Source organism: Piliocolobus tephrosceles, chromosome 17, assembly GCF_002776525.5.
Source record: "Piliocolobus tephrosceles isolate RC106 chromosome 17, ASM277652v3, whole genome shotgun sequence".
NCBI lineage: Eukaryota > Metazoa > Chordata > Mammalia > Primates > Cercopithecidae > Piliocolobus > Piliocolobus tephrosceles.
Genome location: NC_045450.1, coordinates 23,715,618 through 23,742,869, shown reverse-complemented (window position 1 = coordinate 23,742,869; position 27,252 = coordinate 23,715,618). Strand labels below are relative to the sequence as shown.

At 41.2% G+C, this 27,252-nt stretch overlaps 1 protein-coding gene across 1 annotated transcript in view; it reads right to left on the bottom strand.

Moving 5' to 3' along the window:
* Positions 1-15,374: 15,374 nt before the first annotated feature.
* LOC111526889 (translation initiation factor IF-2-like) overlaps positions 15,375-27,252 on the bottom strand; it is a 69,607-nt gene continuing 57,729 nt past the window's right edge. The window contains exons 3-4 of the mRNA XM_023192891.2: positions 17,644-17,734; positions 15,375-15,788 (exon numbers count right to left, since the gene is read on the bottom strand). The gene's annotated coding sequence lies outside the window, so the exon portion shown is untranslated. The remainder of the gene's footprint in view (positions 15,789-17,643; positions 17,735-27,252) is intronic.

Sequence of the window (27,252 nt, the reverse complement as noted above, 5' to 3'; positions counted from 1 at the left end):
GTCATGCTACCTGACTTCAAACTATACTACAAGGCTACAGTAACCAAAACAGCATGGTACTGGTACCAAAACAGAGATATAGACCAATGGAACAGAACAGAGTCCTCAGAAATAATACCACACATCTACAGCCATCTGATCTTTGACAAACCTGAGAGAAACAAGAAATGGGGAAAGGATTCCCTATTTAATAAATGGTGCTGGGAAAATTGGCTAGCCATAAGTAGAAAGCTGAAACTGGATCCTTTCCTTACTCCTTATACGAAGATTAATTCAAGATCTGATGGTTTTATAAGGGGCTTTTCCCCCACTTCGCTCTGCACTTCTTGTTGCCGCCATGTGAAGAAGGACATGTTTGCTTCCCCTTCTGCCATGACTAAGTTTCCTGAGGCCTCCCCAACCCTGCAGAACTGTGAGTCAATTAAACCTTTTTTCTTTATACATTACCTAGTCTCAGATATGTCTTTATTAGCAGTGTGAGAACGGACTAATATACTACTAAATTCCAAAAATACCGGAACTCAATTGTAACCATTCATGTATGGATTTAGGAAGGAATTGTACCTCTTTAAAATACTGACTTTTCCTAATCAGGAGAATGCCATATCTCTCAATTTATTCGAGGCTTTCTTTTTTGTCTTTTGATTTTTGTATATAGTTCTTTGACATTTTTTAATGTTTTCCTGAGTAACACATATTGTGAATGTTATCATCTTCATTTTGCTTTCCTTGTTCACATTTTCCTTGTTCACTTTGATTCTGGATAGTTATTCTGCCCAGCATCATTTCCCTCTTCTTTCACCATACTCAGGTCACATGGTTATTGTAGGAGCTGCAATATGAGGATGGCATGACCCTGCTCAGGAACATTTAATTTGGCCAAGGATGTCCTAGCATGACCAGGTGCACCCTCTCTGGGACTGGCAGGATTATACAGATAGCTGGGCTTTTCTGACATTGGGGTCTCAAGAGCAAGAATTAGCTATGAAAATAGAATAAGAGAAAAACTAGGCTTCTCAGGGCCAGGCTCATGCCTGTAATTCCAGCACTTTGGGAGGCCAAAGCAGGTGGATCACTTGAGGTCATCAGTTTGAGACCAGCCTGGCCAACGTGGTGAAACCCCATCTCTACTATAAATACAAAAATTAGCCAGGTGTGATGGTGCATGCCTGTAGTCCCAGCTACTTGGGAGGCTGAGGCAGGAGAGTGGCTTGAACCCAGGAGCTGAAGGTTGCAGTGAGGCAAGATCACACCATTGCACTCCATCCAGGATGACAGAGACTCCATCTTAAAAAAGAAAAAAAGACGGAAAGAAAGAAAAGCTAGGCTTCTCATTCTGGGTAAGTAAGGGTGACCTCCAGAAATAAGATGAATCTTGTTGCATCTAAGGTTGAATCTAAGAGGTTACACTAAAAGCAAACCTCAATTCAGACTCAAGGGTCAGCAACAGTATTCATGACACAAAAGCAACGAGATGTGGAATGGAATAGAACATGAAGATTTTCTGTGGCAATGCCACAGAGAGTTGGGATGGAGGAGGGGTTGGTGTCTGTAGCTGTCAGTTCTTGTGCCATTAAGGTGATCAATTAATTCGAACAACACATGGGGTAAGTCAGTGACACAGGCAAGATTAGAATTGACATATGTCTAACTTCAAAGACTGGGTTCTCTCTTCAGTCTCTGCATGCCCCCCAGACACCACTCTCTACTCAGTCCCTTGTATACATTTATGCTTTATGTCCATTCACATCTATTCTTGTGCCTCTGGGAAGATAAAGGAGGTACACTTTTCCCTATTCTCTCTGCTAAGTGAAACTAAAACCCCCAAACATTATACATAAAACAAGCAAAATACTTTGAAGTGAAGTGAAGCAAGACTGTCTAGGGACCATTCTTTATCTTCCACACATCCTTCCTCCTTCTTGCAACCTCCTTTCAACCCTCTACTCTCTGTCATACTTTATTTCTGCAGGATTGGCTGACCACAGACCTTTCTAGTTTCCCAGAGTGGGGGACAGTCCATAGGACTAAGGATTAAGGACTTCTTCCTTCATTATTTCAATCCTTCTCTTTGAAGCAGATCATTAGGCATAAAAGCTTTGAGCCAACCATAACATCAGATTGTTCCACAAATGACACATAACATGAAAATAGCCATCATAGCTTGGAATAACAAGTAAGTGCACTCCCTCCCCCTTCATGCCATGTTTTGCAGGAGCCAAGTCTTTCCATCTACATCCAGGCAGATGGTGCAATTTTCTTGTCCTTCCTCATGCAAACAGCTCAGCTCCAAGGATGAAGATGCTGTCATTTGGGCTGTGCTCTTTGCTTCAAGTTGTAATTGTTCAGGTTAGCTTGACACTTGATGGAGCATCTGTAATTAATGTGTCGCTCAGGGAGGTACAAAGGAAGGAAAACACAGAGGGACCATTTTTATTGAGATAGAAATTCAACAATTAATTCAAAAACCCTTTAAGCACCTACTATGCACAAATAACTGCTTGGGATTGGAGCTACAAAGTTGAGAAAATGATCCTTAGCTTAAGGAAGACAGCCTTTAGCAGAGACAGCAATTGTCAGCAAGGGACAGTGCAACATGCTCAGTGTGTTAGGGGAAATGTTCACAGATGCTCTGGTAATAGGTTGGAGTTAAACAGAGACAATGTATTTGCAATGCATATAACAAATAAAACTGTAAAATGAGTTCTCTGAAACTGATGAGCAATATACTAACACCCAACAGGAAAATGGAAAAAGGCAGGAACAGGTCAATAAATGTATATTAATTAAAAATGGAGATACTATTTCACCCCGACAAAGGCAAAAATTTTAAATGAGAGGAAACTCCCAGAGCTGGCAAGATGCTGGAAGAAACATATATTTTCATGTCAGTGGGGAAATGTGAGTCATCAGAGCTTTTTGTGGAATCATAACCATGCCACATTTATTCAACTTAAAAGTACATATACTGGTCGGGTGTGGTGGCTCAAGCCTGTAATCCCAGCATATTAGGAGACCGAGGCAGGTGGATTACTTGAGGCCAGGAGTTCAAGACCAGCCTGGCCAACATGGCAAAACCCGTTTCTACTAAAATATACAAAAATTAGCCAGGTGTGGTAGTGCACACCTAGTCCCAGCTACTTGGGAGGCTGAGGCACAAGAATCTCTTGAACCTGGGAGGTGGAGGTTGCCATGAGCCAAGATCCTGCCACTGCACTCCAGCCTGGGTGACAGAGCAAAACTTCATCTCAAAAAAAAAAAAAAAAAAAAAAGTACATAAAATGTTTTTTTTTGATTTTTCTTTTTTTTTTTTTTTTTTTGGTAATCTATCCTATATAAATAAAATTATTATTTGTGAAGGCAATAAAACTAAAAACAACTTAAGTAACCATGGCTCTTCCATGTTATGAAATATTAAGTAGCTAATATAAAGAATGAGTTAGATCTATGACTGTTAGCTCAAAAAGGTATCTATTATGTATTATTAATGAGAAAAGCAAGTTGCATAGGAATATATATAGTATGATTTCGTTTGGGTAAAAACAATGACAAATATTCTGTGTGTGTGTGCTTGTATGTGCATATTTGTAAATGTGTATGGAGAAAGAATAAAAGGATATACTCCAGGCTCTTAACATTTATAACTTTTGTGGAAAAGGAGATATAATAAGAGAGAGACTTTTCTCTTATAAACTGTTTTTTGTTTGTTTGTTTTGGGGTTTTTGTTCTGTTTTTTTTTTCCCAAGACAGGGTTTCACTTTGTCATCGAAGCTGGAGTGCGGTAGCACGATCATGGCTCACTGTACCCTCAAACTCCTGGGCTCAGGCGAACTTCCCGTCTCAGCCTCCCGAGTAGCTTGGGACCACAGGCACACACCACCATGTCAGGCTAATTTTCTTTTTTTTTTGTAGAGACAAGGTCTTGCTATGTTGCCCATGCTGGTCTTGAACTCCTGGGCTCAAGTGATCCTCCCGCCTTGGACTCTCAAAGTGTTGGGATTACAGGTAAAAGCCACTGCGCCCAACCGATAAACCTTTTTTTTTTTCTAGAAAGGTTTCAGTTCTTGTGCCTCTGGGAAGATAAAAAAGATATATTTTCCCTATTCTTCCTACTAAGTAAAACTAAAAAACCTGGACATTACATATAAAACAAGCAAAAGATTCTGAAATGAGGAGAAGGCAGACTGGCTGGGGACAAAGGAACAACACGTGGGTACGCTCACTTGGTTTCTTACCATTTTGCATATCCCAGACTTGAAGCTGAAGAAGCTAACAAAAGAGCCCATATAAAAAGCCCAATCTTTCTGCCAAAAAACAAAAAAGAACAGGAAAAGAACAATCTAGCAAGAGAGAAATCGCTGGACAATAACCATTTAACTACATCCAAACACCATAGAAAAATTGTGGCCCTGTGTCCAACCGCTCCAGCAAAGGCTGAGTGAGACAGCCCAGACTTCCACTTCCTGGGGCACCCGTGGGACTGTAGCAAAACATTTAATATTTTTGTCACAAGAGTCCCAGAAAGACAGAAGAAAGAGGATAGGACAATCACGACAACAACAAATAACATTTTTTTAAAAGAAATCATGGCTGAAAACTTTCCAATTTGACAAAACTTCAAAGCTTCATTTCTTTCCATCTATTTTGTCACTTTTTAAATTGGAAGATGTTTTAATAAGCCTTACAGGTGATCCGGAAGCATGCTTGAGTGAGAACCATTGCTCTAGTAATTCCCCAACCGGAAACCTGGGAGAAACTCTTGATTCTTCATGTTCATCTCCTATCCACAGTTAGCCAAGCCTGTCTATTGTACCTCAAAGTTCCTCCACCTCTTTCTCTGTTCACTACCACTATCCTAGCCCAAATGACCATCATCTCTTGCCTGGGCTGATGTAACATCCTCCTAAAGCTGTGGTTTGCAACACTAGTTGTAGTGATGCCTGGCCCCACTCCCAGAGGCTCTGATTTAAAGTTGCCTCAGGGTGGAGACACCACTGAGTGACTTTGTGTTGTTTAGCAGCTCCCCAGGGAAGTATAATATACAGCCCACGTGGAGACCCATGGTCTGAAATCATCTTCTCCTTCCACTCTTGCCTTTCTAGAAGGGCTGCTTCCAGGAAACACCCCAGGGGTACCATTCATATTGTGGTTTGTATAAACTCTGGAGTGCTGCATAGAGATTGTCCTGTCCTGGCACTTATCCTCTGCAAAGCAGGAGGAAGAATATTCTTAAAACATAAATCCTCTGTTTGGCTTTCACTTACAAGTGAGAGCATGTTGCATTTGGTTTTCTGTTTTTGCGTTAGTGTGCTTAGGATAATGGCCTCCAGCTGGGTCCATGCTGCTGCAAAGGACATGATTTTGTTCTTTTTGTGGCTGTGTAGTATTCTATGGTATATATGTACCACATTGGGTACATGTGGACATAAAGATGGGAACAACAGACACTGGGGACTTGATGTGGTTTGGCTGTGTCCATACCCAAATCTCATCCTGAATTGTAGCTCCCATAATTCCCACATGTCATGGGAAGGACCCAGAGGGAGGTAATTGAATCATGGGGGCAGGTCTTTCCTGTGTTGTTCTCATGATAATGAATAAAGTCTCTTGAGATCTGATGGGTTTTTGTTGTTTGTTTGTTTGTTTGTTTTGGGAGAGAGTCTCGCTCTGTTGCCCAGGCTGGAGTGCAGTGGCGTAATGCTGGCTCACTGCAACCTCTGCCTCCCAGGTTCAAGCATTTCTCCTGCCTCAGCCTCCTGAGTAGCTGGGACTACAGGTGCATGCCACCACGCCTGGCTAATTTTTTGTATTTTTAGTAAAGACAGGGTTTCACTGTGTTAGCCAGGATGGTCTCGATCTCCTGACCTCGTGATCCACCCACCTCGTCCTCCCAAATCCTGGGATTACAGGCACGAGCCACCGCGCCTGGCCTATCTGATAGTTTTATAAAGGGGAATTTCCCTGCACAAGCTCTCTCTTGCCTGTCACTATGCAAGATGTCCCTTGCTCTTCTGCCATGATTGTGAGGCCTCCCCAGCCATGTGAACTGTGAGTCCATTAAACCTCTTTCCTTTATAAATTACTTAGTCTTGGATATGTTTTTATTAGCAGCTGGAGAACAGACTAATACAGGACTACTGGAGGAGTGAGAGAGGGAGCGGCGGGGGGGAAGGCTGAAAACTGCCTATTGGGTATTATGTTCAAAACCTGGGTAATGGGATCATTCATACCCCAAACTTCAGCATCATGCAATATATCTTTGCAGCAAACCTGCACATGTATGTTCTGATTCTAAAATAAAAGTTGAAAATTTTTAAAAAACATAAATCTTATTAGTAGTTTCCCCTACTTAAACCCATAAGTGCCTTACCATGATACATAGGAGAAAATCCAAGCTCCTTACCAAGGCCTAAATGCCTTGCATCACCTGGCCCCTACTTACAACCTCATCTTCCTTCGATCACCATTCTCTCCCCAGACTGACCTTGATTCAGTTCTTCAGACCCACAGAGCTCTTTCCCACCTCACAGTCTTCAAGCAATTTGCTTCCTCTTTCCAAAATATACTTTCTCCACTCATCACATGGCTAACATCTCATTCCTTGGGTGTCAACCCCAGTGACCTCTTCAGCATGGCCTGGCCACAAATCCAAGGTGGCACACATCCCCCAGCCTCCCAGGTGTTCTTTATCTCAATCCCGCAGTCATTGTCTTTACAGCACTGTTATTAAAATCATTTCACTTGTCTGTTTGATTCCTTGGTTCCTCTCTCTGTTTCTCTTTTTCTCTCTTACTCCTCCCCAAACCCAGTCTAGACTAAAAAACTCTGCAGAGTCAATGGCAATTTTTGTTTTGTCCACCTTAGCACAATGCCCGGCATATAGTATACAATACATATGTGTTGAGGGAATTAATTAATCATGGATCCAAGAGATGATAAGACGTCCAAGTCTGGGCCTCCACACTGGACACCTCTTAGAACTCAGACAGTAAGGCAATTAACACCAGGAAGATTGATCCAATATTAGGAAACCCTTCCTTGGGGGCTAGGATTCAGAATCAAGATTCCAGACTTGGAAATGAACCCTAAAGGACTCAAATAGAAATTCAGGAAAAAGGACCAAGATAAAATTCCAATCTTGCAAACTAAAGCTAGGGAAAACAAGGCTTGATGTTTTTGGATACTGAAACCCTTGTGATAGAAAAACAGCAAAAGAGAATAGGAAGCACATGAACCCAGAGGACTCTGAGGCACTGGTAGGCTTTCCTGGGAACACGAGCCCCAGGGGCTCAAGCAACGCTAAGTCCTCATAATAGGCATTGCGTATGTCCCAGGATCGGTCTGGGAGTGGAGGAGTTTGCTGAGAATTGCTTTTCCCACAGTTTCCCCTTATATATTTAGTGAGCACTTATCATGTGCTAGGCACTGTGCTAGACGTTGGGTTACAGAAATAAGGAAAACAGACAATGACCATGCAATCACTGGAAAGCCTGCCAATAAACAAAGAAATTGAGCCAAGCAAATTCTAATTTAATGGAGCCCAAAGCTTGTATACAGTTATCCCCTAGCATCTGCAGGGGATTGGTTCCAGAACCCCCCCACAAATACCAAAATCCATGCTCAAGTCCTTTATATAAAATGACATGGGCAGGGCGCAGTGGCTCACGCCTGTAATCCCAGCAGTTTGGGAGGCTGAGGCAGGCGGATCACGCAGTCAGGGGATCAAGACCATCTTGGTTAACATGGTGAAACCCCATCTCTACTAAAAACACAAAAAATTAGCCGGGCGTGGTGGCGGGCGCCTGTAATCCCAGCTACTCGGGAGGCTGAGGCAGGAGAATGGCGTGAACCCGGGAGGCGGAGCTTGCAGTGAGCCGAGATCACCCCACTGCACTCCGGCCTGGGAGACAGAGGGAGACTCTGTCTCAAAAGAATAAAAAAAAAAACACAAAACAAAACAAAACCAAAAAAAGACATGGTATTTGCATGTAACTTGCACACGTTCTTCCATATACTTTAAATCATATCTAGATACTTATAATACCTAATAAAATGTAAATGCTACATAAATAATTGGTATACTGCATTGTTTTTTATTTGTATTATCTTCTATTGTTGTATCATTTTTTTTTCATTGTAGTTTTTTTCTAGTATTTTCCATCTGCGGTTGGTCGAATCCACAGATGTGGAACCTGAGGATACAGAGGGCTGACTGTATTTAGGGAAAGGAGAGTATTTAAAAAAAAAAATACAAAGGTACAAAAGCGAAATTAGGTACAAAAGTCAATGTCTATGGGCTTATCAAACTCCCAGAACTGTACATCCAAAAAGAGCATATGTAAATTTAAAAATAAATTTTTTAAAAAAGCAGAAATAAGTGGCATAGAAGTAACCATTCAATAGGTTTTATATTGCATTACTGTCTCCAGAACAAAAAATAAGTATGTATAAAGAATGAGTAAACTGCTGGACTTGGGTGGAATAGGCTGTATACATATCTATCTGTGAGGTCCATTTGGCCTATTAAATACAATGCTAGTCAAGTCTGCTGTGTCTTTACTGACTGTCTGGATTTTCTATGCATTATTAAAAGTGGGGTACTGAAGTCTCCTACTATTATTGCATTGCTGTCTATTTGATCCAGCAATCCTACTTCTGGATATTTATCCAAAGTAATCAAAATTAGGATCTCGAAGAGATATTTGCACTGCTGTGTTCATTGCAGGCTTATTCACAACAGCCAAGATATGGAAACAACCTAAACATTCATCAGTGGATGAATGGATAAAGCAAATGTGTTCTACACGTACAATGAAATAGTATTCAGTCTTACGAAGAAAGGAAATCCTGGCCACATGCGGAGGCTCATGCCTGTAATCCCAGCACTTTGGGAGGCCGAGGCAGGCGGATCACCTGAGGCCAAGAGTTTGAGACCAGCCTGGCCAACACGGTGAAACCCATCTCTACTAAAAATACAAAAATTAGTGTGCCTGTAATCCCAGCTACTTGGGAGGCTGAGGCAGGAGAATTGCTTGAACCCAGGAGGCAGAGGTTGCAGTGAGCCGAGATCGCGCGCCACTGCACTCCAACCTGGGTAAAAGAGTGAAACTCTGTCAAAAGAAAAAAGGAAAGGAAAGAAAGAAATACCTGACACTGGGTAATTTATAAAGAAAGAGTTTTAGTTGGCTCACAGTTCTGCAGGCTGTAAAGGAAGGAAGCGGGGGAGGGAATGAGAGAGAGAGGAAGGAAAGAAGAGAAGGAAGAGGAGAAGAAGGGAAGGAAGGGGAGGAAGAAAAAGAGAGGACGGGGAGGTAAGAGATGGGGATAGCAGCAAGTGTTAAGCAAAAACGAGAGACAGACAAGCTTCATTATATAAACTCAGCCCCTATACCCACCATGGATCTATCCGTGAATCTATACATTGTCTTTTCAGTTATTTCCCTTTCTACTTAAACAACTTTGATTTGCATATCTACCACTTAAAAAAAGAAAGAGATTTGGCCAATTAAAAGCGCATGTTGCTAGGGAATTTAACCTAGTCTATGGAGTCAGGTGGGATCTCTCTACGTACCCCTTAAACCAAGACTCTAAGGGATAGTGGGAAGAAACCTCCAAATCATTTTAATTCTGAGTAACCCAAAGCCATGTGGTTGCCTTCAGAGTGGAGGATAAGGTCACATAGATTTAATGAGATCTCTGCTCCTTTTGAGAAGAAGGAGGTCTGTAATAGTCCAGGAGTTTTGCTTCTCCATGTGTCAATCCTGCCTGGAGATTTTTCACTGGAACTGAGAAGCAGGAGAGAGAATTTGCACCTGCCAAGGATCAGACATATGGTTCCACATGGCATCTAAGCTTCTGCCCTCTGGCATTGGAAAGTCTTGGTCCTGAAACTAATATCAGACTGTGCTCCAATCCAAAGATCATGAATTAATAGCCCCATCACAGAAATAAAAGTAATATGTACTTTAGAATCTCCCTATGCTATTCACAGGAAGATTTCTCCCAAGCTATGTTTATTCTCTAATAAGCTTAATAACCTTATATGCAGGTGTTGAATATAGCTTGTATGTAGATTTTTTTTCCAAAAGAGGGTCCAGAGTTATATTTCCTATCATTTTCCCGTGATATAACTTGAACTTCTTATCCCCATTTTACTGGCAAGAAAATGAAGGCACAAAGAATAACAAAATTGAAACTACGAGGAAAGCCAGCATGAGACAGATAAAATGTGAGAAAGCCAGAGGCCTGGCATGGGGATCATTCAGAACTTGGAATAATTGTCGGTAACAATAACACCTAAAATTATATTTCTTTCTTTTTTTTTTTGAGATGGAGTCTCACTCTGTCACCCAGGTGGGAGTGTAATGGCGTGATCTTGGCTCACTGCAACCTCCACCTCCCGGGTTCAGCTGATTCTCCCACTTCAGCCTCCTGAATAGCTGGGACTATAGGCATGCACCGCCATGCCTGGCTAATTTTTGTATTTTTAGTAGAGATGGGGTTTCAACCATGTTGGCCAGGTTGGTCTTGAACTCCTGACTTCAAGTGATCCACCCAACTCGGCCTCCCAAAGTGCTAGGATTACAGGCATGAGTCACTGCACTCGGCCCTAAAATTATATTTCTTTTAAAAATGTTTTGAAAATAAAGAAGAATTCATGGTTTAATATGGCAGCCAGACTACCCCATCCCCTACTCCCCATTCCTTACAAGAGGTCTTTCAAGAGAGAATGTACCAAAGAAATACACACAGAAATGATTTGATTGAGAGAGTGGAAAAACTATGATAAAGGAATGTTACGTTTTTGGCAACAAGTAAAAGAGCAATTAGAAACTCTAGGCTTAAAAAACTATGAGGAAGTCATGCTCTAAATATGAAGCTAATTAAACGTGGTGTGGTTTTAAGCCACTGCCATAAGAATATAAAAATCTTTTAACTTTGAGGCTTAGGACATTCTTATTTGAGTGACCCAAGGGTTGTGACTTTAGATCTGTAAAGAAGAAAATATAATTCTGGCCGGGCGCGGTGGCTCAAACCTGTAATCCCAGCACTTTGGGAGGCCGAGACGGGCGGATCACGAGGTCAGGAGATCGAGACCATCCTGGCTAACACGGTGAAACCCCATCTCTACTAAAAAATACAAAAAACTAGCTGGGCGAGGTGGCGGGCGCCTGTAGTCCCAGTTACTCGGGAGGCTGAGGCAGGAGAATGGCGTAAACCCAGGAGGCGGAGCTTGCAGTGAGCTGAGATCCGGCCACTGCACTCCAGCCTGGGCAACAGAGCAAGGCTCCGTCCCAAAAAAAAAGAAAAAAAGAAAAAAAGAAAATATAATTCTAGCTCAATCCCTGGATCCCTGGTCCAGGTGTGAATGACCATTACATAATCATAATAACAAAAGCATGAGTTTGTATTTTATTTTCAGTGCCAACCTATTGGCAAAGAACAATTTAACTGCTTGTTAAAGAACAGAATGTAGCTGTTAAGTGTCTTGGCAACATGAGAGTAAAAGGGTAACAGAAAAGGGGAGGGTGAGAGTTGAGTAGAGACAGGAAGAAAAATGAAAGGAAATAATGTCCTCATCTTAAAAAGAAGGTAGGAAAAAAGCACTGATAAAATTTTAAATGGGAAGATAGAAACTGTGTACAAACTATATTGCATAAAGTTGAAAATGTAATTTTAGAAAAACTAAAAACAAACGTACCAAATATTCAGAAGAGGACAGAAGGGAAGGGGTTATTTGTCTGATGTAAATTCTCATTTTTCATAACAAAGAAGAAATAAAAATTGTTTGCCGTAGATAAGCCAGAAAATAGAGATGTAAGTACACTATTTAGAGTTCTAGTGGAAACAAACAGAAGCACTAAAACCAGAAATAGTTAAACAATAAAAATTTAAAAAGCTACCTCTGGAGAGAGAACTGCAGGTATAGTGAAAGCCTATTGCTTTCTGTCAATAAGTGTTTCTGTATTACATGACTTGTTACCATGTGTATCTATTGTTTTGATTTAAATTTTTAAAAATTTTAATAGGTAAAATTCTGGAAATGGATGCTCCAAATCAATGGCCATGTCTTGACATTACCCTTCGATTGTGTTAAGAAAGAATGGATCTGATTTAATAGTGCCCTGGGGAGCCATGGTGTCCCCCACAATTCAATTCTGTGAACGTTAATTGAGTAAGTAGATTCTCTGTGACAGGACCTCTGCTAAGCCATGGAAGGATAAAAAGATGAATTCAGACATGGTTTCTGCCCCCAAAAGCTTACAGGGAAGTAAGAGAAAAACATGAACTCACAAAATAAGGTAGAATACACCAAAGGTATACAGTTCCATCAAGACACAGTGGAAGACAGAGGAAAGACTGACTATAGGAATTAATATGAAGACTGTGGAAATGTAGCTGGTGCTGTGAGTGCCCCACCCATATTCCTTCATCTGTCTCCTTCCCCTTATATACCAGCAGTATCCCACTGAACATGCCTGTGACATGTCACATGAAGTGAACAGGACCCAGACAGAAGTAATGTTATTATCATCTTGAGTGACCCTAGACCACATTATCTCATGACCACCAGAAGATTAGTAGAGAAATTTGCTATGACCACGGGATTATGGTTTTCTTTTTAATAAAGTGACTCCCAAGTTGAGGCCATGAAGAATGAGTAAAATTGGGGCAGGCAAAGATTAAGGAGAAGAACACTGTAAACAGAAATAAAAATTGCCGGCAGTAGATAAGCCAAAAAATAGAGATGTAAATATAGTGCTCAAGGTTCTAGTGGAAACAAACAACTAAAAAGAGAAATCATTTTTAAAAAAAGAAGAAGTTGCCTCTAGGGAAAAGACTTCAGGTGGAATGAAAGGCTGTGACCTTTTGTCAGTAAATACTTCTGTATTATGTGACTTGTTACCATGTATAACCGTTACTTTGATTTTAAAGTTTTAAATTTTAATAAATAAAATTCTGGAAATTGATTCTCTGAATCAATGGCAACGTCCTGACACTTGAGTAGAAGGAACAGAGACAGGAAAGGTGAAGAGAGGCTTATTTCTCTTTGAAATTTCCCATATCTCTGAATTTCTCTTTTGAAAGAAAGATTCATCCATCACTGTTTTTTTTTTTTTTTTTTTTTGTCTGTCGGTTTGTTTGTTTGTTTTCAGTGCAGTGGCACAATCTCGGTTCGTTGCAACCTCCACCTCCTGGGCTCAGGTGATCCTCCCATCTCAGCCTCCCAAGTAGCTGGAACCACAGGTATGTACCACCACACCTGGCTAATTTTGGGTATTTTGGTTTTTGTTTCGTTTTGTTTTTGTAGAGCTAGGGTTTCACTGTTGTATTAATCTGGTCTCACACTGCTAGTAAAGGCATATCCAAGACTTGGTAATCTATAAAGAAAAGAGATTTAATGGACTCACAATTTCACATGGCTGTGGAGGCCTCACAATCATGGCAGAAGGCAAAGGAGAAGCAAAGGCATCCCTTACATGGCAGCAGGCAAAAGAGCTTGTGCAGAGGAACTCTCATTTATAAAACCATCAGATCTCATGAGACTATTCACTACTGCAAAACAGTATGGGGGAAATCACCTCCATAACTCAATTCTCTCCACCTGGGCCCACCCTTGACATGTGGAGATTATTACAATTTAAGGTGAGATTTGGGTGGGGACACAGCCAAACCATATCAACCATGTTGCCCAGGCTGGTCTTGAACCCCTAGGCTCAAGAAATCCTCCTGCGTCAGCCTCCCAAAGTGCTGGGATTACAGGCGTGAGCCACTGTGCCTGACTTATTAGGTTCATATCTGTCTTCTCCATTTGGTAATCTCTAGCTATTAACTCATTTATTACTGCATCCACAAAACAAGCCCAATATCCAGAAGATGTTCCACAAGTTGATGGAATGAGAAAAAACAAAATGAGAAAAGGAGAGAGGGAGGGCTGAGTGGCAGCTTAGTGTACACATCAGTTCTTTGCCCTGAACAGCTACTTCCCTGCCTGTAGAAATGGTGTCTGGCATCTTATAAGTGACCTCTCCTTTGTAAACGTTTGCATCTGATTATTTCTCCATATACCACCACCTGCTTTGACCCACAACCTGACTTCATTTGCACTGGATCCATTTCTTGCTTTCCACTAGCCTCTTCATATTTGATGCATCAGACTGTCTCTGACTTCTGGGCTCACTTCTAATCTGGACTCAAATTTGTCCACTTGATGAAGAAATTTTAATTGAGTGCTTATTGTATACCAGGCAGGGCAATATCATGAAGAAATACACACACATAATGTCTGTCCTCTAAATTTACCTTCTCCTGGGGTAAACAGATAATCACACTCACAAAAAAAAAAAAAAATTACAGACTGTGTTTGAGTGATATGAATAAAAAGAACAAAGTGTTACGAACTAGAATAATAGGTGATCTAAATTAGTCCAGAGCTGCGAGGGAGAAGGGAAGTTACAAAAGACTTTTCTGGGGAAGTGACATTTAGCTGAGATCTGGAAGAAAAATAAGATTAAGTGACATGAAGGGGGAGATGTTTGAGAGATAAGGCTGGAGAAGTCAGACCAAATCATTAAATCACTCAGAGCCTTACAGACCATATTAAGTTTTGCTGCAATAATAAATATCAACATCTTACAATAGTGATTTATTTCCCATTCATGTTATATGTTCACATGGGTCATGTCTTCACGTTGCCTTCAACACTGATAGATCAGTCTTTATCTGGGCCAATGCCAGCCTTAAAAAAAGAGGAAAAGGAGAGAAAAGAGAAGCCACGTATCTGGCTCTTAAAGCTTCTGCTTAGAAATAACACACATCACTTTGGCCCACGTTCCGTTAGCCAAAGCAAGTCACATGGCTACATTTGTGTTCAACAGAGTAGGAATATATAATCCTCCTGCATGGAGGGTCCCTGCAAATCACATGGCCATGCTTGACATTAGTGAGACAGAAGTAGAATCCTCTTCCAGGAAAGGCATTAAATACTTTGAACATTGATACAATTTCCCACATAGGTTTTATCCTAAGAGCAATGGGAAGCCATGGAAGAGTCTTAAGCAGTGATACGATTCATAATCTCACAAATTATAAATCACAATGCAGAAAATGGCTTGGAGGGTCTCAAAAGTGGTTGTTAATGGTTATCATAATAGCAAAGGTGGGAGGAAATGTATAATGACTTATACTAGGGTGATGGCAGTGGAAATGGAAGACATAAATGGGTTAGATTAAAGTCTTATGAAATGGAATTTATAAGATCTGGTGATTTGTTGAGTATGGATAGTGAGAAAGAAAGAAGGGTCCAAAATGATTCCAGATTTAACTCTTTATGTCTTTACATTATAGTTATCCACTCATTCCTAGCCACTCTCTTTTTTTTTTTTTTTTTTTACTAAATATCATGGTGTATCATTTTCTTCTCTGTTCCAAGCACTACCACTATCCCAAGTGACTTTAGTATCCATTTGAGCACCCCATTCACTATCTATGCCTCTCAAATCTTTTGCCCGCTCAACTCAGTGGCCTTGACCTCCCCTCTTCTTTGAACATCTTCTCTCATGATCACACCCTAGACCATAAAGTCATCCATCCAACAAAAAATCTCACATCTCTGAGATCTTAAATTCTAAGATTTCTTTTTGGCAACAGCTGACAATCATCCTAGCTCCTTTTTCAATATTTTAATCTTTTGTATCAATGTCTGACTTTCTCACCTACCTGGAAAAATGCCAGCCCTGGATGAATCCAGTAATTGTCTCCCACACATCTTCACTAGGCTGTGAGCTCTGCTGGAAGAAATCATATCGTTACAAAGAATAGAATAATTGCAAAATTCTGGTCTCAAAACTCATCTAAGCCCTTCATGCTGTTCTGAATATCTTCTGGGGTTTTTTTTCCATAGTTGTTTCAGATTTGTAGTCTCCTCAACTGTATTAGTCCTTTCCTGTTGCTATAAAGAAATACCTGAGGCTGGGTAATTTCTAAAGAAAAGAGATTTATTTGGCTCATGATTCCACAAGCTGTACAAGAAGCATGGCACCAGCATCTGCTTCTGGTCAGGGTTTTAGGGAGCTTCCACTCATGGTGGATGACCAAGGGGACTAGCATGTGCAGAAATTCCATAATAAGAGAGAAAGCAAGAGGGGAGCAAGGTGCCAGGCTCCTTTTAACAACTAGCTTCCAAGGGAACTAATATACTGAGAACTCGCTCAGTACTCCCACTCAGGGAGGGAATTAATCTATTCATGAGGGATCCACCCCCATGACCCAAACACTTTCCACTAGGCCTACTTCCAACACTGGGAATGAAATTTCAACATGAGGATGAAGGTCAAATATCCAAACTACAGCATAAATTTTCTTAACCTCCTCTTCTCTGATCACCCTTAGAGTAAGACCTGACCTTCTGCTTCCCAAAGAAAGTAAAAATCCTGTATTACCTCACCTCTCCAGAACTTTAAGAGGAAACTACCCCTCATGGTTCCTGTAGCATGTATGCATGTAGAGCATGGCCAAGATTCAAGTCACATGATCCCTTCCACTGTCCAATGCATTATCTATTGATTAGCCAGTCACGAATAATTTGTAAGCCTGGCTCACAAAATTAGGATCAGCCAATCTGATATTTGCCTGAATTTGGAATTACAAAGCTGAAGCAGCTAAAAGAAAGTGATGTGGGTGGCCGGATGCGGTGGCTCAGGCCTGTAATCCCAGCACTTTGGGAGGCCAAGGCGGGAGGATCACGAGGTCAAGAGATTGAGACCATCCTGGTTAACACGGTGAAACTCTGTCTCTACTAAAAATACAAAAAAAAAAAAAAAAATTAGCCAGGCATGGTGGTGGGTGCCTGTAGTCCCAGCTACTCAGCAGGCTGAGGCCAGAGAATGGCATTAACCCCTTGAGGTGGAGCTTGCAGTGAGCCGAGATCGCGCCACTGCACTGCAGCCTGGGCAACAGAGCAAGACTCCGTCTCACACACACACACAAAAAGTGATGTGGGCAGCCAGTATGATATGGATATGTAAAGGTTAATATCAAGTAGAAAGAACATATAAATAGAAGACACTGATGAGTGGAGAAAGGAAACCAGAGCCAATGTCCAGGGAAAAGATGGCAATTCCCTGCCGTTCATTAGACAAGGAGCATCGTAGCTCCCAGTTCAAACTCTATAAGGTCTGGCTCTACTTTGGTTGTTTAGCTGGACTTTCTGAGATTTTTATTTTATTTTATTTTATTTTATTTTAGAGACAGGGTCTCACTCTGTTGCTCAGGCTCAAGTGCAGTGGCCTGATTTTAGGTCACTACAGCCTCAAACTCCTGGCCTTAAGTGATCTTCCTGCCTCAGCCTCTCCAAGTACCTGGGACTAAAGGTGCAAACCAACACACCTGGCTACTTTTTTTTTTTTAATTTTTTGTCTAGATGGGGTCTTGCTATGTTGCCCAGGCTAGTCTTGAACCCCTGGCCTCATGTGAACCTCCTGCCTCAGTCTCTCAAAGTGCTGGGATTATAGGCAGGAGCCGCCACACTCAGGTGAGATTTTTCATGCATTCTTCTGCAGGAGACCTTGCTGTTTGCCTATCCACATTACCTTCTCCTTTTTGCCCTGAATAACACTCTGAATTTTGTTGAAATATACTTACCTTTGCCAGATGCATGACATAAGCCTGTAGTCCCAGCTACTCAGGAGGCTGAAGCAGGAGGACTGTTTGAGCCGAGAGGTTCAAGACCAGCCTGGGTAATGTAGCAAGACCAAGTCTCTTTAAAAAATTAAAAATAAAATAAACATATTTGCCTCCCCAAACCTTCTTGCAAATAGGAGGGTTATATGACCTTCTGTGGCCAATGAGATGCAAGTGGTAAACTACTGCCAGGGTCTCCAGGGAAAAATGTTCCTGATTGAAAAAAATGAAGAGGCTCAACTTATATGTACCTTTTGCACTTGTATTAGTCTGTTCTCATGCTGCAAATAAAGACATACCCGAAACTGGGTAACTTATAAAGGAAAGAGGTATAATTCACTCACAGTTCCACATGACTGCGGAGGCCTCACAATCATGGTGGAAAGTGAAGGAAGAGCAAAGTCACATATTACATGGCAGCAGGCAAGAGAGCTTGTGCAGGGAAACCCGTTTATAAAACCATCAGATCTCGTGAGACTTATTCCCTACGACGAGAACAGTATGGGGAAAACCACCCCCATGATTCAATTATCTCCACCTGGCTCCACACTTAACATGTGGAGATTACTACAACTTAAGGTGAGATTTGGGTGGGGACACAACCAAACCATATCAGCACTTCTTTCCTGCTTGGAGTCCAGACATGATGCTTGAGGTACAGTAAACATCATGTGGCCATGAGGGCAAAATTTACACACTGAGTCTAGTCAATCAGATATCTAGAAAGAGCTTAAATTATTTGTTATTTCCTAAAGTGGCTGTTACTATCCCTGATCTGCCTACTCTAGGTTCTCAATATTTGAGAAACATAAGATTTCTTTTGAACTAAGCACCTACACTTGGATTTCTGGATGCAGTTCTAACTGATAATCTCTCTTGTGCAAGCTTAAGTAGGTTTCTGTTCCTTGCAACCAAAATTGCCACAAGTGAAAAAACATCAGCTAGCACTTCCTCTGCCTATCTACCCACTCACCTTCAAAATATATGCATCCCTACAATTCTTTCCTTCCCAGAGGAAGAAGGTCCTTCCTCCTCACACATTCTAGATCCTATGACTTCTTCACAAGAACACTGTCGATCATTCACCACTTTCCCCTGCACTTTCAACCTCTCCCTTTGCTCTGGCCCCTGCCAGTCACTAAACCTACTCAAGTCTCTCCCAGTTCAAATAAATCGTGCCCTTAATTTCATCTATCCTTCCTATTACCACCATGTATTTCTTCTCTTCTTCAAGGTTCTATCAGGAATTATCTTCACTTGTGACTCCCATTTCGGCCCCTTTTATTCATTCCTTAACCTATTCCCTGTTTGCCCCAAGAATAAGCTGCACTTTTTTTTTTTTCTAAATGGGAAATGGGTTTCTTAATTCATCCCAGCACTCAATTGAAAAAAAAAAAAAAAAAAAAAAAAAACTCTTGCTGAGGTCCCTAAGAACACAGTACACTCTGCACCCCAGTAAAGTCAATTTGTATACTCGCTGTTTACAGAAAATGCCATGCTGTTGAAATAGGAGGCAGGGCTCAGACACTGGACTGACCAAACTGAGGACTAGCTAAAACAGGGACAGGATGGAAGCAGCTTTCCATGAGATATACCCACCAGTGTCCCATGTCAGTTTACCATTGCCTTAGCAATACCCAGAAGTTACCATCCCTTTCCATGACAATGACTCTGTGACCCAGAAGTTACCACCCTTTTCCTAGAAATTTCTGCATAATCTGTCTCTTGATTTGCATGTAATTAAAAGCGGGTATCAATATGACTGCAGCCCTGCATCTGAGCTGCTACTCTGGGCAGACTGCCTATGGGGTAGCCCTGCTCTGCAAAAAGCGATACATTTGCTGCTGCTGTACACTGTTACTTCAGTAAAAGTTGCTGTCTAACACCACTGGCTCACCCTTGAATTCCTTGCTGGGTAAAGCCAAGAACCCTCCCTGGCTAAGCCCCAATTTTTGGGCTCACCTGCCCTGTATCACCATCTCTCACCTCCATGCCTTGGCATGGCTACATCTGGGGTGCAGTCCTCACTCTACTTTCCTCCTCCACCCTACGTGTACCTGGCTCTCTTACACATGTCCTTCTTAGACATCACCTTCTCCTAGGAGTTTTCCCTAAAACACCTTCCTGCAAAATACATCCCTTGTTCCCAGTTAAACTCTTTGCACCTCAGTTTACTCAACTGCAGAATGGGGATGTTAATCGTACCAACCTTAGAAAATGCCACGAAAATTAAATGAGTTCATTGTATCAACACTTAGAACCCTTGCTTAACACCAGAAACTACAATATAAGTGTTCAATGAATAAATAAATAACTCACTTGCTGAAATTGCTCCTGTCCCACAATTATCACACTGTATTGAAATTGCCTCTGGCTTTACAGTAGAAACATTTGGGAAACTTTAAAAATTTCTGAACTCCAGACCCATATCCAGACCAGTTACACCAGTATCTCTAAGGGTGGTGCCAGACATAAGTATTCTTCATACACACACACACACACACACACAATTCTGTTGTGTAACCGAGCAAAAACCACAACCCTAAACCCCCTGATTGACCGTGCCTCAAATTACCTGAAGAGTTTCTTTAAAGGACTCATGCCCAGGTCCCACTCCCAACCACACTTAGAATTTCTGGAGATGTGGCTGATATCAACATTACTATGAAGCTCTCACATAACCCTGGTGCACAGTGTGGTGTAAGAGCCACACTCTAAACCAGAGGTTGGCAAACTATAGCTCACAGCCCATATCCAGCCCATCATCTGTTTTTGTAAAGAAAGCTTTATCAGAATACAGCCATACTTATTCAGTTACATATGGCTGTGGCTGCTTACACCCCACCATGGCAAAATTGGATAGTTATGATAAAAACTACACTGACCAGAAGCCTAAAATAGTTGCTCTAGACCCTAATTTTGTCAATGCATTCTTAACACGGAGCTTAGCATGTGGCAAGCACTGGAAAAATATTTGCCGATGTTAGTTTCTCTCTCTCTCTCTCTCTCTTTTAAACTAATTGCTAAGATTCTTTTTTGGCTTAGCTTTATGGTTCAACAGAATAAATCCAGCAAGTCTTGGAGGCAATGCCCCTTGTAGAATGTTTCTCTGGCTTCAGGACACTTCATCAACACAGGGCTCATTTTACTTTTCCTTCTGTAAGTAGCTGCAAGCAAGACTGCTCCCTGCTTCTCCAATAAGCAATGATCCTCTGGGAGACTTGACATTCTTCCTTTAATTACCAGTAACTGAGTCAGATTATTTCCCCTGGGCTCTCCCCGACCTCCGTCACTCACAGAAGCAGAGGATGTGGTGTCTTCCCTGCTACTGCCCTACCCTCCAAAAACAAAAACAAAAGGAACTTCACTCAATCTTCCTCTTTTCCTCTCGCACCATCTCATTTTTGCAAAAATATGTCTCAGCTCCCTTGGCTCCAGGTAACGTCAAAGAATGAGCCCCTTTTCAGCCTGAGGATAGATACCAAGGAAACAGCAAACAAATTTAACAAGCTATTTTACTTGCTTCAGGTCTTTCCAAACCTTGCTGGGAATGTAAGACCACAGTGGATTTGAGAAGAGATACAGAGAACAGCCTTTGAGCCACTGGGAAAGAAACTGCTGAGAATCACAGGTTAGAATCTTCCAAGTCCTATCTTCTCCTTGGAGGTTCAGACAGCCCCTTTTGTTGCATGGTGTGATTTTATTTCTATTAATCTCCCTCAGCCCCTAGGGAGATCCCACACCTAGTTTAAAGGGTGCTCCCAGGCTGTTATTCAACAACTCATTCACTCTGGCTCCATACAAATGTCAGTTCTTATGCAGTATAACTCTGTTTCTGCAAAATGGGTCTAATTTCCTCATCACTTGTCAACTTTCATAATGGTACTCTGAGGGACCTAGTGACATATAGGCGAGTGTCTCAGAACTAGATGATATTGCCAAAGTCTACCAAAGCCAGTCTCTCATCTCCAGGCCTGATTGCCCTAGGATCGTTGAATTTTAGAGCCCTTTGCTTATTTTCCAGAAATAAAGGCCTAGTGAGGCCAATCACATACATGACTGTTTTTCCAACAGCCTATGTGATACCTCCTCATATAACTATGTCTTATTTAGTTTTGTCAAAGCTAAATTATTGGTTTTTCTTCATATCCCCAAATTCAGTTCTCCCCGTGTAAGTTCACAGCTCATGTCCATGTGCCCAGTTGCACCAGCCACAACCTGAAAGTCACCTTTAATTTTTCCCTTTCCCGCAGACCCATACCCAATATACCAGCAAGTCTGGTCCCCTCTGCCTCCCAAATTCTGCCAAAACTGATGAAAGGTGAAGAGCGAAAACCCCTTTGTCACCACTGCTGCTGCTCTAAACCACTCCACCATTTCCATTCATCTGGACTAAGTACTGCTTAGACTACAAAAATTAGACAGTTAAAACAATTCATTCTTCTCTCTGCTTCTACTCTCGATCTGCTACAATCAGTTTTCCATTCTTTAGCCAGTTGTCTTCTGAAATGTACATCCCTGAAAGAAACTCCATTGCTTCAAGTCATCTGAAGAATTCTCTTCCACTTCAAATAAATTTCAATCTCCTTTCCTTGGCTTGTAAGCTATAGGCTTCTATAGAAAAATCAAGGTTTCTCAACCTTGATGCTATGGACATTTGGGGGTGGACCATTCTGTAAGCTGGAGACTGTCCTGTGCATTGCAGGGTGGTAAGCAGCATCCATGGCCTCCACCCATCAGATGCCGGTAGCGCAGCCCCATGTGGTAACCCTGACTCTCAATCCAAACTCTCAAAATTTATTCAAAGCCACCTCCAACTTGCAACCCCTGCCCCAGCCCTGATCACTGTGCTCTAACCTCACTGTCCTGCTTTCATGCTTGTTCCCAAATTTACATCTGCTACTCCTCTGCCCGGAAGACCCTTCTTCCAGATCTGCACAGGATCAGCCCCTTCCCATCATCCAAGTCTCGGTTCAGACTGTCACCTCCTCCGAAAGGTCTACCCCAGCCATCCTGCCTAAAGCAGCCCACCCACCCACTTCTCTATCTCATTGCCCAGTTTTATTTCCTTCACTGCACCTGTTAGTGCCTGAAATCATCCTGTTACTTTATTTGTTCAGGTCTGTGGTCCTGCACTAAACTACTAGCTTGATGAAACCTTGTCTGTCCTGCTCTCTGCTGCTTCCCCAGTGCCTGCCTAGAAATTGCATATGGTAGGTATTCAATAAATAGTTATTAAAGAATATGACTCAATGAATGGATAAATAAGATTAGAACTCATGTCAGCTAAGGCTTTATACAGGATTCCTTCTAAGACCCCAGTGCAACCAGAACCATTTCAAGAGAGTGATTATCTACTGTGAGAAATTATCACTGCTTAAAAATACAGATGTCCTGGGTTCAAATCCCAACTTTGCCATTCATCAGCTGTTTGGCCTTCGGCAAATTGCTGAGCTCTCTGACCTTCAGTTTTCTCATCTATAAAATGAGAATAATGATGGTATCTTTCTCATAGGACTGTTGTAAAGACTGTGAGATCATAAGTATAAAACACTTAGAGTGGTACTCGATACAGAGTAAGCACCACATGTTGGTTGTCATGGTTGTTGTTCTTTCACTGATGAAGAACTTTTTAGAGGAAAATAATAACCACTATAGGATACAAAAATTTCAGAGCCTCCTCACCACTCTACCCTGACAGAGCCAAAGCAGTCTCACAGAACTTTCTATCATGGACTTCTTCTCTCTAAAGCTATTTCCCTCCAGTTAAAATAAATCTGATTTTATCTTGGGCCCAAGCAGGGAACTACTTATGTAGTAGTCACCTTTAATAGCTCAGAACAATATAATTGCTACCTCTTAGCATTCTGTTCTCCGGGGTAAATCATCCTAATGCTTTTAATGCCTACTTGCTTTTCCTATTTTCTGATCTTTCACATTCATTGTTTTCAGTTTGGAAATAGATCCAGATAAAGGAGGAGGAGGGCTGCTGTTGTCATAGCAACTGCAAAGGGACGGACAACCCAATTCAGAGGAAATGAGAAAAGTTGAGGGTTTTTCTTTTTCATATTTTTCCTTTCTGATTGAAAGCACTGCATTGTTTTGAACAGAAGACACGTGGCTGACACTGTCACTCTCACACATTGCCTCCTGATCCTCCACCCTCACCACCCCCCCACCCCGATACACACATAGAAAGGGGAAATTGTCAAAGTTTGATGAGTGAAGGTGCTTGGTGACACCTCCATTGAAAAGCATCCCCCCTTTTATCACCACTTTTAAGGCTCATTTTTGTATTCACCCAACATAATCCACAGCCTCTCTCCCTAGTTTCTCTCTTGGTTTGCATTACACAGCTGAGCACCTGCCTATTCTCCAGTTTTTTTAAAAAAGCTTATTTCTTATTTTTTTAATCTTTTTTAATCACACAAGTAAAACAGCATTATACAACTCAAACAATCTAAATACATACTCCCTTCAAGCCACTACTGATTCTGCAGCATACACACACATGTATTTTTAACATGAACAGAATAGTATATACAAACAGTATATACAATACACACTGTTCTCAAAATTGTTTTGTTCCCGTGATATGTCACAGGTATTAATATCACTGTCCCTGCCTCCTTTCATCTTGGTTATCATTTGCCTTATAGATCTTTTTCCAACTCTTTATTTTCAGAATTTATATATTGTTTTGCCTTGGTTTATCTCTTACAAATAACATGTAAGTAATTGTTTAAACCAAGCTGAGTGGCAGTTTAATAGAATGATTAAGAGCATGGGTCTTAACCATCAAAGAGCATGGGTTCAAATTTGGCCTCTCACTTGAAGCAAATGGCTTAATCTCTCTTAAGTCTCATGGTCTCATCTTTAACATGAGTATAAAAATAGAACCTATCTTGCAGAGTTTACTGTTAGCTTTAAACAAAATTGTCCATTTAAAGTGCTTAGCACAGTGTGTAAATCATAATAACACTCACTAAATGGTAGCTATAGTTTCTGCCTTTTTACAGAGGAGCTTAACTCATTCACATGCAATCTGAATACTAATACTTGAGTTTATTTTTGCCACCATATCTTGTGTTTTCTATTGTTATGCTTTCTTGAGTTTTCTTCTATCCTTTGTCTAACTTCTGTGAAATTCATGAAGTTTCATTATTCAATTTTTTTCTGTATTTTCTATTTTTCTCTTCACAGTGGTAGTTAATCAATATCCATATCTTCCTTTTAACTTCTAAGCCCTAATTAAAACCTTTAGCACATTTCACTTCTACTCCCAGATCCCCACTCTCACTTCCTGCTTTGAAAGCCGCTGGAGACTTTTTCCAAACTGTTACCCCTTTTGTGTTATGCATCAAAATTCTTTATCCTTAACTCTATGATTTGCTGGTTTACTGTGTCATCACTTTTTATGTCCCATATTTTCCTTTTTCTTTGATCTATCATTTTCATTTTGCTGGAGTACATCCTTAAATAATTCTTTCAGATAAGGGCTCTGAGTGATACAATTCCTAAATACTTATATATACGAAAATGACTTTCATTTGTCCATACTTGACTGATAGTTTCTCTAAATAAAGGATTTTAGGTGCAAAATAATTTTCTCTTAGAATTTTGAACTCTATTTTCTCTTTATATCCAGTATTGCTATTGAGAAGTCAGATATATATGTAATCTCTTTTTGTTTTTGAAATGCTTTTTCTTCCTTCTCGAATCTTCAGGAATGCTCTCTTTATACTTGAGGTACTAGAGTTTTACCTAATGTGTCATAGGAGGATCATTTTTTAATACCATTCAGCACTCTGTGCCTGTCTTCAGCTCTAGAAAATTTTCTTCTATTGTTTGTTATTGTTCTCTTCCCTCTATTCTCTTTTATCTCCTTTTGAAACAGCTATCAATTTTGTAACTTAAAGGTCTATCCTCCCTGGCTTTTAGTCTATTTATTATGCTTTACATCTCTTCATCCTTTTATTCTGCATTCTGGAAGAGTCCCCTGCTTCTAGTATTCTAATTCAGTCTTCAGCTTTTCAGCACACTTATTGAATGGGGTTTATTCTGCAATCATACTTTAAAATTTTAGGTCTTCTGATTTCCTATTTTTCTTAGCAGCTTTTTATGGTTGTGATAGTCTCTTGAATCTCTCTGAGAAATTAATACTAGTGTTTGTATTTCCTACTTCCCTTCCTTAATTCTACTATCTCAGATGTTAGTTTTTGTGCTTAGTGAGTTTGGTACCTCTCTTATGGGATTGGTTTTTCTCAAATGATTGGTGGTTTTTTAATTGCATTTTGTAGATGAAAATTTAGAAGGGAAATACTTGCCAGGCGGTCTGGGTTTTGTCAGCTCAAGTAAGGTCTCTATTTACCTGGCAGCAAATTAAATTTTCATCACAGAATTCCTCCTCAAGTGATTTCGTGAGGCAAGAATTGAGGTGTGCAGTCACATAGGGTGTATGTGGCAGGTAGACTTTAAGGTGGCTTCCATGATCTCTGTCTCCTGGTGTTCACGTCCCTGTGTGATTCCTCCCATTGAGTATGCATGAGACCTACAACTTACTTCTACCCAGTAGAATATAACAAAGTGAGAGGATGTCACATGATTATGTTACATTATCTAAGACTCCTTCATGTTAACACACTCTACTGTCTTCCTGTCTCTTACTTTCCATTACTGACTTTGAAGAAGTAAGCTATCATAAATCCTACACCACAAAGAAATTAATTCTGGCAACAACCTCAGGGCGCTTGGAAGGAGATCCTTCCCCCAGTTGAGGCTCTAGTAAGAGCCAAGTCCTGGCCAATATCTTGATCGCAACCCTGTGAGAGACTAAGCAGAGGACCCATCTAAGCCACACCCAGACTTTTAACCCACAGAAACTGTGAGAAAATAAATGTGTGTTGTCTTAAGCTACTAACCTTTTTTTTTTTTTTTTGAGACAGAATTTCACTCTGTCACCCAGGCTGGAGTGCAGTGACACAATCTCGGCTCACTGCAACCTCCACCTCCCGGTTTCATGCCATTCTCCTGCCTCAGACTCCTGAGTAGCTGGGACTACAGGCACCCACCACTATGCCCGGCTAATTTTTTGTATTTTTTATTGTATTTTGTGACAGAGCAAGACTCCATCTAAAAAAAAAAAAAAGAAGAAGAAGAAGGAAAGAAAAAGAAAAGAAAAGAGAATAAAGTAAGCACCTGACTTTTCCATGGACCTCAGAAACAGGCTCACCACAGTGAACCTCAGCACTCAGCCATTCCCACAAAATCAGGCTTCAGACCCAATGCCAGGACATCGTCTGTGGCCCCAGGCTCAGGCCTGCACTAACATCAGGCTATCCCCCTAGATCTGGGGTCCAGACCCACCCCAGTACCAGGCCAGGCCCCATAGCTCCAAGTTAAAGCCAGACCCTGAAAACTCAGGCTCCAGGCCAGCCCCCATACACCCAGGCACCAAGCCAGCCCCCACAGTCTCAGATTCTAGCAGACCCAGGCCCCAGGCACACCCTAGTAGACTCAAGATCTAGGCCAGCCCCATCATCCTCAAACTACAGGCTGGCCCCTACATGC